A 14,807-nucleotide genomic window follows, 5' to 3' on the forward strand; every position below is an offset into this window, starting at 1 on the left:
GCTGGGGACACTCCTCCAATACTTCCACATGGCCAATAATACCTCATATGCATAGTGATACAACTCACCATAAAGCTCCAAATTCCCACACCTCTCAAATGAGAGAGAAACTCCTTAAATATAGGAGGAAGGGTGACTTCACTAGTCACACCTTTTCAATAACCCCCACTCATAAATAATTAATAATCTAATAGTTATTAGATTATAATTATTTCAAATGGGATATGCTTATAAAGCATATAATATATAAGGTTTTATAACCTTATATTAGAACATTATATATAAATGTTATAAGGATGTGATCCCTAATAACATTATGTTCTAACAGTAACTTAGTGTTTCACATGTTCATCTGGTGTGAGCCTTCAATCACCTGCCTTCAACTCTTCTCTCTTATCTCGGTGGACTATGATGCATTTCATGCATAATAGGAGATAAGCTCCACTTACCGGTGTGGGAGTGGATCCTTGTCATCTGCATTTTGTAATTCACCAATGTGGCTTCCCTGTTTGAGTAGCATATCTTCAAACAAGCACAAGTGATCCGATTGGGGCACATTCACTGTCAGTATTTTCTTCATATGGTGATTGCAAATTTATTCGGTGGGAATCTTGTTGTTTGATATCCACACAATACACCGGTGACCTTTACATCCTTCTCCTTCGGTGTTGATGTGATTTTAGATAACATTCCCCCTCTTCATCATAATCAACCGACCAACATCTTGCACTATTACAAATGTCATCATTTACCGGTTGTTATATCATACCGGTCTCCTGTCCATATCTTTCACACAAGTCAAACACTAACTTGTGTACCGGTGACTCCAAAGGTCATTGTACCGAATGACATCATCTCCCTTACCAGTGATCTACAATACAAGGTGACATCAAAGACATCACATCTGGTATGCATCAATGAAAGTGTTGCACATACATCTCTTATACCGGTAGCCATCCTATACCGGTTGACATCAATGACAACACAATGCCAACAATCTCCCCCTTTGGCATTGATGTCAACACAAGTAGTATCCGACATACTACATATTCTCTCTCCCCCTTTGTGTGATCCATGAATTCTCACAAATGTAGTATGTAGTATACTACAAAATCTCTCTCCCCCTTTGACAACAATGGAAAAGGGCACTATCAAGGTCTCTCTCCTCCTTGTGTCTCTCGATTACTGACAAAGGTTTTTCTCCCCTTTTTGCTCTACCAGATGCTTCTCCTCCTTCAACCATCATTTGTTACATCTTCTCAAGTCACAACACTTGAGATGGAGGGCACAACCATCAACTGGCACCAATTGCTCAACAACCAAGTGTATATGCAAACCAGAATCCTAAAGCATATACAAGTCTGAAACCAATTGAAGGCCCATGTGTCAGTGCGTATAACATACCTGCCGATCAAACTACATCATCACACTTCTGATACCCTTAATCATGAGATTCTCTTGGGCATTCCTAAAAAAATTCCATCTTCTACAGTTGATGCTGCCAATATATCCATAAGTTCAAGCATGTCGGTTCTGCTTCATAATCACTTGAACTCCCCCTGAGTCATACATCTCAGGTCCTTATTGTCGGCCAGGTCCAAAATTGGAGCTCCAATCTTCACCATATACCGGTTGATTTGTGCATATATGATCAATTTGATGATCTATTAGCTCCATTATATCTACCACAACCTATGACATGATCCTAGATGTACACAATGTCATACAATGTTATCATCATGCCATGAATCAAATTGGTTAGCCCTCAAAGGATGCATGCATACATAATCAACAACCAGACCATCATATGTCATTCAGGTCTTTTCCAATACTATCTGAGACATAACCTCCTCACTCCATGCTACCGAGGCTAATGCAATGATCTCGAACCTCATTGTCTTATATAACCTGCAAGTATTTGTTTAGCATTCATATCAGTAACATCCTGCCCATACCGGTTTCTTGTACCGATCCATCATCACTACCGAAGCACCTTCCTATAACTCCTGACGTCTTATTGATGGTATGATGAAATAATAAGTATCTGGTAGAATACTAAGAGGGGGGGTGAATCAGTATACTGAAAAATTGATACAAAGTTCCCAAACTCAAATTCAATCACACAAAGTAAACATATCTCAGTCAATATCAATATTCATAAGAATACTTGACATCAACCGGTTTGACTGTTATGACAACTTAACAGTAAACAAATTCAATCTTGTAAACATCAACAATGCTTAATCATAACTCAACATATTCATCTCTCAATGCTTCAAGTTATCATGCCTTATCAGAAGTTAATCAAATCAACAAATAAGATCATAACCACAAAAACATTCACCACTTGACACAAATGTTTATTCGTGGAAAACCCAAATAGGTAAAAACCACGGTGAGATGAGACTCAAAAGGATATCTATCTGAACTATTCTGAAGTTCGCCTTGTTAGGAGCCAAGCCTGTTAAAGCTTTACAATAAGTCTTGTTAAGAACTAATTCTGGTTAGGAATCACCCGGTTAAGGGATTTACAAATATGCCTTGATGAAAAACACAATACCCTATTAGGAGTAACCTCGATGGAGGATTTAAGAATCCAAGCTAATGGACCACCTTGTTAGACAATTTAATGAGTAATCAAGCTTGTTAGAGCTTACCCAGTTAAGGGATTTCACTTCTGTTGTAATTGTTAGAAAACAACAGGTTTTCTTGATCTATCTAAATAGAACTACATTAGCTTGATTAGATCTTTTTAAGCTTCAATCTGCCTTCACTCAAAGTGCAAATACATTCACTAGTTAGGCAACAACACACTCAAGAGGTTTTTTCCAATCTTGCCAACAACTTTTACAAGCAACTTCATCGACCTTAAATACAAATCAATTAGGTTGGTAACACAAACCTAATTCTCATCATCAAGATTACAAACAATTCGGTACAATCTTGACCATTAGAAATCATGACAATCTCTTCACATTCTTCAAGAAAATTCCAATCACTCCATGATCACCGCTCCATTGGACTTTGTAACTCATCACGCGTTGTGCATTAGATGCAATCCACTTTTCTCCTTCCCTAGACAATAAACAAATGCGCCAAAACAAGTTGAACTTATCCTTATACAATTATCACATGTGTCTTCATCATTACCGCTCATTAGATAATAAACAAACAAACTTGATCGGTTAGGGTTAACTGTTGATAGGGTTTACCGGTTACATTGCATAGAAAGGTTTAACCCTTTACACCGTTTTACCGGTTCAACTCACAAACTTAACATACCGGTTTACAACATCTTCCACAAATCTCTTCTTACCAGTTACTAGACAATATCAAAAACAACAATATCAGCAATAACATGAATACCATTACCGGTTCAATTGAAATCAATGACAACATATCATTAATGCAATCTCTATGCAAAATGCCAACAATCTCCCCCTTTGGCATTGATGGCAATACAAATATCAATGCCTCTAATTGTTGCTAAGATTGGTGAATAGGAATCCTGGTTTACACTACCAAGTATTCACCTTTCTCTGTCTGTCTTCAGCCTGCCACTGGTTCATCTAATCAAACACATAATTCTTCTCCCCAATCACATAATTCTTCTCCCCCTTTGGTAGCAATGCCAAAGTGAAAGTAACAACTTGTAATTCTACTCTCACTATGCATCAACATCATTCTACAACTTGATGCTCCCCTTGTGGAATGCATCCACTTCTTCATCAATCCATGTAAGATTCTTCAAGTAATTCGGGGACTGATGCAATCAACATCATGCTCAACTAACTTCATGAAGAGGGGCAACCCCCAATTGACTTCTAAGATACTCGAAAATGGTCTTAGGCAAAGTTTTGGTAAAGATATCTGCAAGTTGCTCCTTGGTAGAAACATGCTCCAAGATAGCATCTTTACTTTGAACTTTTTCCCTCAAGAAGTGATACTTCAATTCAATGTGCTTAGTCCTTGCGTGCAAAAAAAGATTTTTAGAAATGTTTATTGCACTTGTATTATCACACAAAATCTTTATTGGTTCTGAGATTTCCATCTTCAAACCTTCCAAAATGTGCCTCATCAACATAGCTTGTGTACAATTCATATAAGTTGCTACATACTCAGCTTCAGCAATAGTTTCTGAAGTACAACTCTGCTTTTTATGACTCCATGAAACTAGCCTTCCTCCTAGAAAGAATACTCCACCGGTAGTACTCTTTCGGTCATCAATATTTCTTGCCCAATCAGCATCTGTGTATGCTTTCAAATCAAAATTTCCACCATATGAATACCATAACCCATAGTCAACAGTACCTTTCAGATATCTAAAAATTCTTTTGGTTGTCATCAGATGTGCCTCCTTTGGATTCTTCAGAAATCTAGCAACAATACCAACTACATGGGCAATATCCAGTCGATTGTGAACAACATAGTTTAATTTGCCAATCATTGACCTATATTCCTTTTCATCTACAAACTTAGATGCATCTTCCTTGGACAACTTACAACCTATAACCATTGGGGTTCCAACTGGTTTACAGTCACTCATACCGAAAGTCTTCAAAACCTCTTTCACATACTTGGATTAAGTAATGAAAATACCATTCTTCATTTGTTGTATCTGCACGCCTATCAAAATTTGTATTTCCCCTACTAATGATATCTCAAACTCATTCTTCATTTCATCTGCAAAACAATTACTCATGTCATCATTACCTCCAAATATAATGTCATCAACAAATACTTCACTAACCAATATTTCATCTCCTTCAGACTTGAGATAAATGTTGTCGATATCACTGGTTCTAGCAAAGCCTATCTTCATCAAATGAGTATGAAGTCATTCATACCATGCTCTGGGTGCCTACTTTAATCCATACAAAGCTTTATGTAATTTGCATACCATGTCTTCCTTATCTGTCAATGCATAACCATCAGGTTGCTCTATATAAACCTCTTCTTCCAATATCCCATTCAAGAATGCAGACTTAACATCCATCTAGTATACTTTGAACTTCTTATGAGTTGCAAATGCAAGTAATGTTCTAACACCTTCTAGTCTTGCTACCGGTGCAAAAGTTACTCCATAATATTCTCCTTCTTCTTGCGCATAACCTTTGCATACTAATCTTGCCTTGTTGCAAACTATAACACCATCTTCATTTAACTTGTTTTTGAACACCCATTTAGTACCTATAACATTCTTGTTTACCGGTCGGGGTACTAGGATCCAAGTGTTGTTCTTCTCAATTTGATCCAATTCCTCCTCCATAGATTTAACCCAATGATCATCACCAAATGCCTCCTTAGCACTTCTAGGTTCAAAGGTGGAGATCATGCAAGAGTTCTCTCTTATTCTCCTTCTAGTTAGTACTCCAACATCCTTATCCCCAATAAATTTTTTAGGACTATGATTCAGTCTCACATACCTAGGAATAACATGATCATTCTCTTCAGGTTCAACTTCTTCATTATCATCTTCTTCAGAATTTATTTGTTCCGATTGAACAAGTACATCAAGATTTGCTTTACTGGTTTCTGATTTAACAGTTTCAGGTTCCAAAAGAAAAATGCAAGGATCTTCATCCTTCTTCTCAGAACCGGTTCCTTCTAAAACTTCAGGACATTCATCTACATGAACATCAACACTCTCAACAATTTTCTACGTCTGGTTGTTGAAGCATTTATAGGCCTTACTCTTGGTGGAATAGCCAAGAAATATGCCTTCATCACTCTTAGCTTCAAACTTGCTTATGTAATCACCTCTTTTAATAAAATATTTGCTTCCAAATATGTTAAAATAGCTAACATCAGGTGATCTCCCATACCAATATTCATAAGGGGTCTTGTCCTTACCTCTTTCACTAGAACTCGGTTCATTGTGTAGACAGCTATACTTACAGCTTCTTTCCAAAATGTTTTTGCTACACCTCCTTGTATCAACATAGTCCTAGCAACTTCAACCACTAACCGGTTGTTTCTCTCTACTATACCATTCTGTTGTGGTGTCCTTGGTGTAGAAAGCTACCACTTGATACCATTCTCATCACAATACTTAGTGACTTCTTCAAAAGTAAATTCACCGTCTTGATCTGTTCTCAAACATTTTATCTTTTTGCCACTCTCTCTCAGCTAAGGCCCTAAATGCCTTGAATTTACCAAAAGCTTCATCTTATCCTTCAAGAATGTGACCCACATAATCCTTGAACAATCATCAGTGAAGATCATGAAATATTTGTCACCTTGAATGCTTCTTGTTCTTATTGGTCCATATAGATCTGTATGAACCAAATCTAACAAGTGCTTCACTGAGAAGGACTTTCTCTTGAAAGTTGAAGAAGTCATCTTTCCTAACTGACATTCTTTACAAAGAGCATTAACCGATTTGTCTCGCTAAGGAATACCTCTTACTATCTTAGACTTGCTTACTTTAACAATATTGTCAAAATTTATATGACAAAATCTCCTATGCCAAAGCCAACTATCATCTATTTTTGCAATCAAATAGTTGCATACTTTAGGATTAAGATGAAATAGATTACCTCTGGTTTGTTTCTCGATTGCAATCAATTCACCTTTGTTGTCAAAGATTTTGCACATACCATTTCTAAACTCTAGTGGGTATCCTTTGTCATTAAGTTGTGCAACACTCAAAAGATTGTTCTTTAGGCCTTCAACCCAATAGACATCATCAACACTACTCTTCCCATTAAGCGAAATAACTCTCTTACCTTTAACCATACAGGGTGAGTCATTGCAAAATCTGACAACACCGCCATCAAATTCCTTTAGGGAAAGAAATTTTCTTCGATCATTGGTCATGTGATGTGAACAACCACTATCAATGATCCAATCATCAGAGTTATCTATCCTGGATACTAGTGCCTTCTGATCTGATATTTCTTCCTTAATAGATACAAACACAATATCTTCACTAGCATCATCATCAGATTCTTCATCAATAATACCATTGTCAATAGCTACAAGACAATCTCTCTTTCCTTTACCCTTATACTTACTAAATTTTTCTCTCTTTTATTCATTTTCACCATTAGGGTAATTAGCTACTATATGACCAATCTTGTTGCATGCAAAACATTTTAAAGGTAGCTTACCTCTATATTTACCAGTGCCTCTAGACGGTCATTTTGCAAACAATGCTTCAAGTTCCAATAAGTTGTCTTCATCATCAACATCTCTGTTGGATCTAGATTCATAACCATGGCCGGTATCTTTACTTCTTCTCACATATGGGTTAGAGATAGAAGCTCTGAATGCAGATTTTGATTTATGTACACTACCATCATAGCCATTTAGTTCAAAAATAGTAAGTTTGCCAATAATAGAGTCAAGAGTTACCTTAGTCTTGTCAATGGATTTGAGCTCCTAAATAGCTGCAACTTGGATAACATAGACCGGTAGCAGGGTTCTTAGTACCTTACTGATTACTGTGGCATCTTCCACTTTCCCTCCTGCACTCTTTATTTCACCAACTATCTCTTTAATCCTTTGACCATACTATTGGATATTCTCACCTTCAGACATTCTCATGTCATCAAACTTTCCTCTTAAACTCTCCTTTTTGGCAATCTTAACATGTTCATCACCACTATAAATCTCTTCAAGTTTTTTCCACACTTCATGTGCAGTTTCAAGACCATGAACATCTACATATTCAGCACCAGATAGGGAACTGATAATAGCCTCTAATGCTCGGTGATTTTCTTGTTGTTCTTTCTTCTGATCATCAATCAGGATTCCAATAGGTGTAATATACTTAGTTCCTATGTGATCCCAATACTGACTATCAAGACTCTTAATGTAAATCTTTATTTTGTCGCTCCATATTCTATAGTTATCTTTGTTGAACTTCAGACCTTATTTCTTCATCATGATATACAAGATCTTTCCCTCAAGCTATTAGGATTTTAGATTAAAGAGGACCTGAGAAGCTTTGATACCAATTGATGGTATGATGAAAGAATAAGTATCCAATAGAATACTACGAGGGGGGGTGAATCAATATACTGAAAAAACTGATACAAAGTTCCCAAACTCAATTTCAATCACACAAAGTGAATATATCTCAATCAAGATCAATATTCATAAGGAATACTTGACATCAACCGGTTTGACTATTATGACAACTTAACAGTAAACAACTTCAATCTTGTAAGCATCAACAATGCTTAATCACAACTCAACATATTCATCTCTCAATGCTTCTAGTTATCATGCCTTATCAGAAGTTAATCAAATCAACAAATAAGATCATAACCACAAAAACATTCACCACTTGACACAAATGTTTGTGTGTGGAAAACCCAAATAGGTGAAAAACATGGTGAGATGAGACTCAAAAGGATATCTATCTGAACTCTTCTGAAGTTCGCCTTGTTAGGAGCCAAGCCTGTTAAAGCTTTACAATAAGTCCTGTTAAGAACTAATTTTGGTTAGGAATCACCCGGTTAAGGGATTTACAAATATTCCTTGATGAAAAACACAATACCTTGTTAGGAGTAACTTTGATGGAGGATTTAAGAATCCAAGCTAATGGACCACCTTGTTAGAGGATTTAATGAGTAACCAAGCTTGTTAGAGCTTACCCGGTTAAGGGATTTCACTTCTATTGTAATTGTTAGAAAACAACAGGTTTTCTTGATCTATCTAAATAGCACTACATTTGCTTGATTATATCCTTTTAAGATTCAATTTGCCTTCACTCAAAGTGTAGATCCATTCACTAGTTAGGCAACAACACACTCAACAGGTTTCTGCCAATCTTGCCAACAACTTTTACAAGCAACTTCATCGACCTTAAATACAAATCAATTGGGTTGGTAACACAACAAAAACCTAATTCTCATCATCAAGATTACAAACAATTCAGTACAATCTTGACCATTTAGAAATCATGACAATCTCTTCACATTCTTCAAGAAAATTCCAACCGCTCCATGATCACCGCTCCATCGGACTTTGTAACTCATCACATGTTGTGCATTAGATGGAATCTACTTTTCTCCTTCCCTAGACAATAAAAAAACGCGCCAAAATTTGAACTTATCCTTATACAATGATCACATGTGTCTTCATCATTACCACTCATCAGATAATAAACCAACAAAATTGATCGATTAGGGTTTAACAACTGATAGGGTTTACCAGTTACATTGCATAGAAAGGTTTAACCCTTTACACCGTTTTACCAGTTCAACTCACAAACTTAACATACTAGTTTACAACATCTTCCACAAATCTCTTCTTACCGGTTACTAGCCAATATCAAAAACAAAAATATCAACAATAACATGAATACCATTACCGGTTCAATTGACATCAATGACAACATATCATTAATGCAATCTCTATGCAAAATGCCAACAATCTCAAAATGCGAACATTTGTCTCAATTGCATTTTATGCCAATTGTAAATATGCCAACCATTGACACATGCAATAGTGATCCATCTCTCATTTGTAGGTGTGTAGCCAAGGCAGCCATTGCACACACTTGCCATCTCATTTTCTTCTTTCTTACCGGCAGCAACTTGTTCTTCCATGTGTCCTTCTTCACTGAGGGGGTGAATAATAAGGTCAGTGTACTACTCCCCCTAAGGTACTACATCTCCTTTAAGCCTTAGGAGATATCACTTGTGCAATGAATGCACAGTGTCGATCCATGGTTGCATCTTCTTGCTTCTTCCTCCATTCCTGCTTGATCTCATTCTTCTTCCCAATTTTAGTATTGGGGGTAGATCTTACCTTCTTCTGCTGATTGAGCCTTCCATTTCTAGATTCTGCCACATAACCAGAAGCAGTGCTATAGTAGCACACATCATCCATACCAATCTCATGATTGGGGAACCGTCTAACATACCAGTTTTCTCTTCCTTTTCTGATCATGCCATTGTACTCAGCTGCCGATCTCCATGGATCCCTTGCATGTGCAGGTACACATCTCATCTTGTTCCATGCAGGTCTTTGTTTCTCATATCTTCTATAACTGCTACTATACTGAGCATGATTGTTCCTCTGGTTATCATAGAACTATGAGTTCTTCTTCCTGCATCCATAACTTCTATGGCCAGATCCATTGCAGCTATAACAAACACTATTCACATAACCGGGAGAGGAATTATGAATGTTTCTACTCCTTGATACATTTTTCTCATATGCATGATATCTAGGAGATCCTAGATTTTTCCTTCTAGATCCCTTTCTACATTCTTTTTCCCTATGACCATGACCATTACATGAAAAGCAATAACCGGAGAAGGAAGGTTTATAACTTACAAACTTATTCTACCATGCATGGGGAGATCTTACCAGTTTGGCATCTCCATTTCTGCCTCTCTGAGTGTGGATCCTAGATTGTCCATTCTCTGTAGCTCTTCCATCTAGTCTCTTCTTTTCTCACACTTGCTTTGTCTTGTGAGCAGTAGCATTTCCTTGTCTTCTACCGATAGGAGGTCTTCTTTGTTGTCTTCTCAGGTTCTTGCTTCTGGTGAAGCTGTCTTCTCCCATCTTCCCTTTTCCTTTGGGACCTACATTGTTCCTCCTTCTTGCAGCACCGATCTTCATCCTTGTTTGCATGTCTTCACCAGTTGTGGTTAGATCAATCTTCTTCCGCGAAGTATTCCAGATAGTGAAGGTCTATCCCTTGTTCTCTCCATTTGAGGAGACAAACATAATATCATTATAGAGGACATTCTTGCTGGTGGATCATTCACTGGCACCACTTCCAAATCCTTCAGTGTCCTTGGAATTCTTTTGCTTTTTCAACATTTTGTCCAAGGCATCACTGCTACCATTAAACTAGATTCTTTTCTTGAGCTCATCCTGACATTTCTCAAGGTCATTTCGGAGAATCTCCATTTCTCCAACCAGGTGCTGATATTCTTAATCTTTTACCTCTAGCTCAGATGTTATATCTTTACACCGACACTCCTTGGTGTCTTCTTGTTGAGTCTTCAACTCTGAGATGCATTTCTCATATTCTTCAAGGCATTTGATCAGCCAGTTCAGCTCCACAACTACAACATTCTTGAATAACTTGTATCCATTTCTCACTCTACTGAGTTCTTCAAGTGCATTTACAAGTTCTCCTTCAAGATTAACTTTTGCTTCCTCTTTCTCTTTCTCTTCACCTTCACTATCATTGCCAAACACATCTTGTCGGTAGGAATGATCTGCATGATCATTCTCAGATGTGTGCCTCTCATCTTCTGATTCTTGAGCCATGAATAGGTGGGTTCCTTCTTCATCATTGTTGTGCTTGCTAACATATTTGCCTTCATCATCTGCTAATACATGAGTTGCATTTCTCATCCTATCTTCACAAATCGGTTCTATAGTGGTAGGCTCATTTCCATAGAGCTTCTTCAACCTATCCCATAAGCTCTTTGTTGATCTGTATCCGTCCACTTGTGAGGAGACATCATCTAATAACCCACTGAGTATAGCCTTCATTGTTGCATCATTACATTAGTTTCTTCTTTCTGCATCTGAATCAGTGGGAGGACTGACTTTACTAGGGCAACCATTTACAACAGACATCCACACATCAAACCCTAGGGAGGAGAAGTAGACTTCCATTCTACAACTCCAAATGGAATAGTTTGAACCGTCAAATACTGGAGCTGGGATTGACACTAAGTAGACCATTGTGTCCTTAAGCCAAAATCTACCCAAGCTAGAGAAAGCTTATCAACCACGAACCTAGGCTATGATACCAATTGTTAGACACAATGTGCCACTGAGAGGGGGGTGAATAAGTGGTTTCCAAACTTTTTCCCTTTAACTATCCTATGTGTGTATACCAATTATCGGATCTAAAAAAAAGCTAACTTGCCAATTAGAGGGGATACTAACACAAATGCAATCGCACATGAAAGGGACATCACATAACACCAGCATATACGAGGAAAACCCAAGATGGGAAAAACCTCAGTGAGAAACGTTGTTGGAGTCTAGTACTCCAATCCAACCTCACAATGAAACTTTGATTACAATGTTTAGGGCACCGACCCAAGGAGCACCAACCCCTGATTTAGGGCACCAACCCAAGGAGCTACAACCCCTAATTTAGCGCACCAACCCAAGGAGCACCAACCCCTACACCGAGCTCCAACTTAGTGATCTTCAATAAACATAATCAAATACAAAAGTAATAGTCTTGTTACAAATGAATTTTGCAACTCTTTTGTAAATCTCTCTACCAGTTCTCCTCTCTCCAATACTCTTATCGGTTCTCTTCTCACCCTCTCACTGTTGCAACCTTATCTCCTACTACAACTTCACCAATTCAGTCTCTTCTTCTTCTTTGTCGGTTCTCTCTCGGTCGGTTATGTTGTCTGTTGTTTCTACTCTCTGTTGGTTCTGCTCTCTACCAATTCTTATCTCTGCCGATTCTCTCTGCTCTATTGGTGCTCTCCACTGGTACTACCTTCTATCAGTTCTTTGCATGCCTTCTCTACAGTCTTCTGCAATTCTTCTCTGTCGGTTCTGTCACTACCGGTTTACTCCTCTATCAGACTCAATGGCTGACTACCGGTTCTCTCTCTATTGTCAGTTGTATACTTCAACCCTACTCTTCCTCACACTCAGTCTCTTCTTCTTCTTCTTCTTCTTCTTCTTCTTCTTCTTGGTGAGCACTTGACTGATTTCACTTCTTCAGTAGCAATACCCTCTCATCCAGAGGCAACCAACATCGATTTTGGCTTGCATATTTATAAACTAGTTTTCTTACTAAAAACCAATTCAAATTTCAGGCGATTAGGGTTTCTTCTTCGATCTCGAGGAAAACTAAATCCAATCAGATCTTATGGGATCTAATCTCCTTGATTGATGAACTACAACTCATCAATCAATCCTGTTATTGTCATGCCTTCTAGAACATGCCTTTTATATTTAGCAACCTGCATTTAACCTGTCGGCGGATCTCTTGGTTGATCACCAAGAATGGTTTCGCAGTTTCCTTCACCTGCCTCTATTTGGTCAAACAGTTTGTGCTAGATCTCTGTTGTCTGTCTGACCTCAAGCCACAAACCTATGCTACACATCCCATGAATCACGCAGTCGACATAAATATCGACCTATCGCCAACTACCTCACCAACCTGTGCATGTATGCCACCTCAACTCCACGTGGCCACTTTGTCGACATCCACCTTTACTAGGTCATCTGTGCTGGTCTAGATAGGATCACCAACTAACCTCACTACTGGGTTCATCTACCAGTTCCCAAACCCTATTGGTTATACCCTAACCAGTCTACCATCACCTTGCACTTGGCTTCTCTTCCGGTGGAACACTCAATCGATCAGCACATATATCACTCCACCACATGCTCATCTTCATTAGGAAGGAGCACACCACTTAGCCTCTTTGCTTTCTTACCAACTCTCGTACTTACCGATAGGCAACCTTGATGATACCATGTCATCAACCTTCAACTGTTTCCATTTGAGGCATCTACATACCGGTTACACTCTCTATCTGCAGCTACTCAGCCTTGCCTTCTTCATCATCAACCCGAACCATATCTCAACCGGTTTGTCAAGGTGACAAACCCATCACTTATTTACTTTTCCTTCTCTATCCCAGTATCACATCATGCCTTCACATGATGATTCGGTGCACATCTCCGATCTCATGCACATAAGGAAACTCAGTGTTTCACCTGTTCATCCGTTGTGAGCCTTCAATCACCTGCCTTCAACTCTTCTCTCTTATCTTGGTGGACTACGATGCATTTCATGCATAATAGGAGATAAGCTCCACTTACTAGTGTGGGAGTGGATCCTTGTCATCTTCATTCTGCAATGCACCAATGTGGCTTCCCTATTTGAGCAACATATCTTCAAACATGCATAAGTGATCCAGTTGGGGTACATTCAATGTCAGACTTTTCTTCATATGGTGACTGCATCTTTATCTGGTGGAAATCCTATTGTTTGACATCCACACAGCATATCGGTGAATTGTACATCCTTCTCCTCCAGTATTGATGTGATTTTAGATAACATTCCCCCTCTTCATCACAATTAATCGACCAACATCTTGCACTCTTACAGATGTCACCATTTACCGGTTGTTATATCATATTGGTCTCCTATCCATATCTTCCACACAATTCAAACACTAACTTGTGTACCGGTGACTCCAATGGTCATTGTACTAAATGACATTCTATCCCTTATCGTTGATCTGCAATACAAGGTGACATCAAAGACATCACATCTGGTATGCATCAATGACAGTGTTGCACACACATCTCTTATACTGATAGCCATCCTATACTGGTTGAGATCAATGACAACACAATGCCAACAAAAAGGGATCCAAAGAGTAATACATATAGTGTAATAGCATGACGACATGAATTACAACTCAACTCAAAAGGGAAAATCGTGCTACAAAGAGAAATGATGCTCCAACTAAATGATGTCATGTGGATATAAGTGGGGCCACCAAATGAGCACATAACTGCAAGTGAACAAAAACATTATTAGAATACTTAGAAAATGAGCTCAGATGATAACACACATCAAGGGACCAGTAAAACAACATGGCCAAAGACATGTGAAATCACTTGAGTGAAAAGGTCATTGGCCAAACAAGTCAACATCGAAATATAACACTAGAACATAGATCAACTTCAAGGCCAAAGGGTTTAGGGTTTTAGTATTTCGAATAGAACCTAAGGAGAATTTACAAAAAACATATCAACAAAGTTGTTCGATATTATAAATTTTGAAAAATCATAATGTGAGTGGAAAAAATATCAAACACTAAATCATAATTATT

The sequence above is a fragment of the Cryptomeria japonica genome, chromosome 9 (assembly GCF_030272615.1).
Source record: "Cryptomeria japonica chromosome 9, Sugi_1.0, whole genome shotgun sequence".
Classification (NCBI taxonomy): Eukaryota; Viridiplantae; Streptophyta; class Pinopsida; order Cupressales; family Cupressaceae; genus Cryptomeria; species Cryptomeria japonica.